Here is a 5214-nt window from a genome sequence, read left to right on the forward strand (position 1 = left end):
ATTTGTATAAATATATTTACATGTTTATTTTAGTATAATGATATGTACATATTTCATAAACATAAATATACTATATATTTGCAATTCCCTGAAATTCTTCCATTTGCCAAGACACCTATTAGAAAGATGAGAGAAAAAAGAAGATATGTTATTGGGTGAATCTGAAGTTCCATTAAAAACGTTAAAGTTACGTTTCATATATAAACATACCTTATAAAGAAAAATACATTTCATAATACAAATCCAAATTTGAGAGAAAGAGATCAGGTATGAAGAAAAAAATAGACTTTTCCCCAAAAACTGTTTTATTTTATAGTTTTATGTTCTTTGGAACAATTTGGTTCACTTTATATTATGATATAACTAACTTAATGCCATGTATTCATGGAATGGAGTGACTCAAAGCTAGAATTTTGTTATTTTTAATGGTCACAATCTTATGTTGTCACACATAGAGTCTTTCTCCTTTAAAAGAAATTGTTGAAGTCATAAGTAACTATGTTGTTGAATAAACTTCTAAAATTTTTGTAGTTAAAAGAATGAATTAACATATTGGACTATCTATTGAATAAACACAGAATGTCTTTTATTTCTTCTTGCAACAATTTACTGTTTAAATGTTTTGACTTGCCTTAATGCAATAAAATTTCATAAATTATTTACATTATTTCATATTCTCTAGAATATCTCAAAAGTCTTATTAACATTCTTTAAGACCACACTTAAATAAGTAATCCATATACAATTCTATATGAATCATAATATACATCATAAATTGCAATCTATATTTTTTCCTTTATCTTATCTCTGAGTCAGTATTGGTAATTCTCTGCCTTTTTCCCCCCTCTTTGCTATACTGTTTGAGTCAGTATTGGTAATTCTCTGCCTTTTTCCCCCTTCTTTGCTGTACTGTTTGAGTCAGCATTGGTAATTCTCTGCCTTTTCCCCTTTCTTTGCTATACTGAGTCAGTATTGGTAATTCTCTGCCTTTTACCCCCTACTTTGCTATTCTGTTCTAGAGAGAATATTGGCCACTTATCTCCAAAGGACAAGTAACAGTGTGATATATTGGTGAGACAGAAGAATAAATGCCAAAGGAAATGGTATCTCATCCATGCTCTGTTACTGTTCAGTAGTGTCATCTTGGAGAAAATCACTTTATCACTTAGGGTCCAAGTTTCCTCACTTAAACAAACATACAAACAAACAAAAATGATCCAGTTCACAAAGATGGACTCTAAAGCCCCTTTCTGTATCTTACTGCCCATGAATCATTTTGAAATAGTGGTTTCTAATCTTTATGTTGACTTCCCATTAGAACAGTTTATTGAGAAGTCTTGCAATATCCATTGATTCCAATCACATCTCATCTGTTCCTGTCTATTTACTATTTTGCATCTCATGACTTTATAAAAATTAAATGTCTACAAGTGACAGTGAAAGCAAAAAGGTTAATAGCAAAGGCTAATAGTGCTCATGTGTTCCACTAGAATTAAACACTGATTCCCATGCCTCCTCCCCACAAAAGAGATTTTTTTTCCAAGGTCAGTAACTTTTAAATTAACTTAATGTAAAACAAATCTCTTAACTGCATAAAGAACATTAACTGAAGAAAAATATTTGAAGCCATTATTGAAATATGTTACATTCAAGGCAATCACAATTTAAGAATTAATTCTGCCTGACTATTGTCAATCTGGTTTCTGACTGTCAAACTTTTAAATTGACAAATTTACTGACTTAAATCTCTAGACTAACTCTCCATCCTTGATCTCAGTAAATGTATGAACTGTAGTACTGTTAGCCAGACAGAATACATTGTCCTCTGACAAAGTAGGTTTGAATTGAGTTCAAGGCCCCTTTGCTATGTTCAACATACACACCATGACCTGCTCTGCTTCATATTCTGCTCTCTTCCTTAACCTCAACAGTTCTCTGCCATGATGGGATAAGTATTTCACGCTGTTAGTTTGAACATTGTACTGAGAAATCCAACCAGGTCACTTCTGAGATAGCCTTCAAGCCCCTAGTAGCCTAGCAACTTCTGTTACACAAAAGCCAGACTCTGCTAAAAAAATTCTTTTTAATAATTGGATAAAAGTATAGCAGGGATCTAGTATTAAAAGGTAATGTTTCCTAACTTTTTTTTGCATTTGTCAAGTGGAAAGATAGGAATGTATAGAACTGAGGGGAGATAGGAATGTTTAAGTGACTTCTAAAATATTATTACGAAAAAGAAACTATTATCATTTTTTATTTCCCTGAGTCTAGGAAAAGAAAAAATTTTAAACCTCAAAATTTGGAAATAATGTTTTGACCATAAGACTTTCCCTGTAAGAATAATTCTAATTATGAAGTATTTTGTATGAATTAGATGTTTTCTAAGCATATTGCAGGCATAGATTCTTTAATATTCCAAACAACACAATAAGGTAAGTATTTATATAAGCCCTTTATTTTTAAAGATGAAGATACTGATGCTTAGAGGTTATGTGACTTGCCCTAAAAACTTTAGTTTTGTATTAGAAACCAATAGGGACACAACATTTACTTTATAGTGTGCTTTGTGATAAGTATCTTTGGGATTAATTTTCTGGGAAAGGTTGTGGAGTCTCATTATCTACTTGAGACAAAGGATTATAGATACAGATATTTATAAAAATTACACACATATACACATATGTACATTATTTTCATTTTTATCTGTGAAAACAATTACATATGTGAGCCCTCTGTGGGAAGAGAACATAATAAGTATGGAACAACTTGGAATTATATTTGCTTAGTTAGTATTAGAAAGCGTTTTTCTCCTCAAGCAGAAATTAAGCTAATAAATAAAATATATGAGATATAAGAATACTGTTACAATTTGAATATAACTTGGAAAAGAAAATCAGAAATGTGTGTTTTAAAAAACCAAATAGTAAATAAATTGACCAAAACATTGGAGACATTTGGGGGTGGTGAGACTCTAGCCAACTTTTTATTTCTTTATATATTTTTCATTTTACTTAATGAGTAACATTACTACTAGTGTGATGAAACATATTCAAGGATGAAAGTAGGAAATGTAATTATATAGTGTTATAGTCAGAGTCTTAGAGTTATAAATACATTATCTGTAATAATTTCTATAAAGTATGAGCATCCATTAGAGAAACTACTAGGCAGTAATAAGCACATTTGTTAGATTTTGGATCTTAGAAAATCAATGAATTCAAAAGGAAACTTACCTCATTATCAAAATATTAGATATTGGAATTAGATATCAAATGAATAATATAAAAATATTAGAAGCTTCTTTATATTGACCTGAATTTTGTTTCAATAGCATGGTTTGTGCTTATAAAAATAGAAAAAAAGTCCAGGACTTAAAAAAGCAATCTAAGGTGATATTTGGCTTATTTACTAGTACTTCTGAAGTGCTACTTTATTCATAGCATAATAAGAACTTATTTGAAGCTTACAGAGATCAATAGAATATGAGTTCTTTTCTCAAAGAACTCTCAGACTAGGTAAAGACATTAGACATATACCTAAATAAAAGTCAGAAGAAATCATTGATTCATTCTGCAAGCAGTACTGAATAGCTAGTAGATGACAGGAATATACTAGCAAATAAGACACAGTGTCTGCCTGCAATAACCTCACAGTCCAGGAGAGGAACTAAATAAGAAATGTAGTGATTACAAGAACAATGTTTATATGGATTCATTCTTTTATCCCTAGTCTATTTCAAGGCTTTTATTAAGCACCTTCTGTGTTTCTACCAAAAAACAGGGAGGAGACCGTGAGGGGTACAGAAGCATGTCAAAATCAAGTCCTTATGGAAAGGTATAATATACCATCCAGAATGTAGTAGGCAACTGTTTATACTTGAAACTACTGGAGAGAAAATTCAAAGCAATTTTTCTAGGTTCTAAGTGGTAAGAATGGAAACAAATTAGCAACCTGATTAATCCAGGAACACATTCATAGATGAAGTGTTCTTGAGTATTCATTTTAACAAATAAATTTTAATTTACCATATTCTATTCTATTTCAAAGTGATCAGTATTGCTTCAAATGCTAATTTAAAACATTAACTTTAATAATGTAGTAGTAGAATCATCTCAATTTTCTTCACCTATTTTCAACAAACTGAAAAAAGCAGAAAGTAATAAGCTAACTAAAAATAAATTGATTGTACTTCATTCCTTGATTTTTTTTTCCAAAAGGTTTGCCAGTGGCATATCAGAACATGACTTTAAAAAATCATTAACTTAAATACTTGTCTTTTTTCTTAATCATATATATCTTCATACTAACATGAGAGGAACTGTACAAAACAAGAGAGCATGATGGAATTGAAGGAAGCTTGGAGCACAGATGGCATGCTGGGCTTTTCCTGACTGTGCCTTGAAGTGGCTTTGTGATCTCGTAAAGACTACTCAGCTCTGTTTGACTCAATTCACTTAGATTCAAAATGGGAAGATTTGAAGGAAATTGTAGAAATAATTTTACCCTGCAAGTCTGAAATACTTCATTTTTATAAGGCAAATTCTTGACACCTAAAAATTTACATGAAAAGGATATGGTAGGTAGACGGATAGATAGACAGGTAGGTAGGTGAACATACCTATGTGCAAGTACACTCAGCCCCTAGTTCTGAAAGCCCTTGAAGGACCCAGAGGGCCAAAAACGAAGGAGAGAGAGATATGCTTCCTGTCCACGGAGTATCCAAAGCAAACAATCACATAATATTCAATTCAGTTAATGATGATAAATCTTGACTAGAAAAGAGAAATAGTTTCAAATATCTTACAAATTGATAAGTCGGTATCAGTATTGAGATATTTAAAGCTATTTTCTTTATATCTTTGCTAGATTTATCACCTAAAAAACTGGATACTCTATTTTTAAGTTGATAAACTTAAAAATGGCTTTTTCCATGATATGAGTGATGTGCCTCATGCTGTGTTTAAAAAAATAAATAAATAAATCCCTGCTCAGACACACACGCAAACATACACAAATTGTTTCATTTACATATTTATAATTATGGAAGTTTTTTTGAATTATTGTTCAAAAAATAAAACAAAATATTGGGGAAAGGGAAACAATTCACTGAAGTTAAGAGCATTCAGAAATTTGTTGGTAATTTTTTGATTTCTCCAAAATGATACTATAAAGCAAGAGTTTGACCACATACCAAAAGTTAGCAATCAAAATGTT

The 5214-nt window shown here is 30.9% G+C and overlaps 1 protein-coding gene across 2 annotated transcripts in view; it reads left to right on the forward strand.

Moving 5' to 3' along the window:
* CALCR (calcitonin receptor) overlaps nt 1–5214 on the forward strand; it is a 161433-nt gene that overhangs the window by 46802 nt on the left and 109417 nt on the right. The window lies entirely within an intron of this gene.

The sequence above is a fragment of the Mandrillus leucophaeus genome, unplaced genomic scaffold (assembly GCF_000951045.1).
Source record: "Mandrillus leucophaeus isolate KB7577 unplaced genomic scaffold, Mleu.le_1.0 Scaffold565, whole genome shotgun sequence".
NCBI lineage: Eukaryota > Metazoa > Chordata > Mammalia > Primates > Cercopithecidae > Mandrillus > Mandrillus leucophaeus.